Genomic DNA, 1,026 nt, shown 5'->3' on the forward strand with positions numbered 1-1,026 from the left:
AAAACATTCTAAAATTCAAAATTAATCATAATTATTACATCCTAAAAGTTAATTTGAAGAAAAAAAAACAATTATATGGATAGAAATCCCAAGTTCTCTATTCTTCCTCTGGTTTGAAAGTTTGGAAAGAAAAAGAAAAAAAAAAAAGGCATACTTTTTTAATATTTTTACTAAAATATTTTTATTATAAAAAGGCATGCTTATGAGTAGAGATGCAAATGGATAAGCGAACAGAAAATGGAGAATAGAAAACCCTCTTTATTACTTCCAAGATAGTCCAAATGGGAACATCCATGATGTCTAATAATGTGCAACACATCTTCCAAATCATATTCGAAATTGAACGATATTATCTAGAAGACTTGCATTGATGGTAAATACAAGGCACATTCATTCAATATTTTCCTAAAAAAGAGAGAGAGATCTGCCAATGATCGTATGTTCCTGTATGCAGTCCATCAGCTCAGATAAGCTGCATTTCCAGAACTTTTTTTCAATAGCATAAGGTAACATTTGCTTCTTCCCTCTTAACTGCTGCTGTATGGATAAGCGGTTTTTTAAAACTACTCTTTTTACATGAGAAAAAAAGGTCTACTGAATCAATCATCAATGCTTCAGAAAACTCAATGAAAGAATTAACCTGGTCGATATTGGAGGTATGAGATGACTAAAATTTGGTTCTCTGAACCAAAGAAACAAGGCTGCCTTGGCATGGGAATTTCATCAAATAAATAATGCTAAAGGATCTCTTAAGCTAATGTTGCATCAAATAGTTCCTGGGGACATCAATAGAAGCCAAAGACAACTGCTATGAAAATTTGTGGTATCAACATGACGAAGCAAATTGCCTATACAATTGGAACATGGTAGACTTTTATTTCAGCATATTGAAAGAATAGCAAAGATGAACACCAAGGATCTCCTCTACGCAATTTTCCATCTGAAGATCCTAACAGTCGGTTTCTTGCAGGGTGAAGAACCAGAAATAAATGGGGAAAAAATACGAAATCTGTTTGCTACATGAGT

Source organism: Phoenix dactylifera, chromosome 6, assembly GCF_051530095.1.
Source record: "Phoenix dactylifera cultivar Ajwa chromosome 6, Ajwa_hap1_PhDact_Kaust_v1.1, whole genome shotgun sequence".
In the NCBI taxonomy this organism is placed as follows: Eukaryota; Viridiplantae; Streptophyta; class Magnoliopsida; order Arecales; family Arecaceae; genus Phoenix; species Phoenix dactylifera.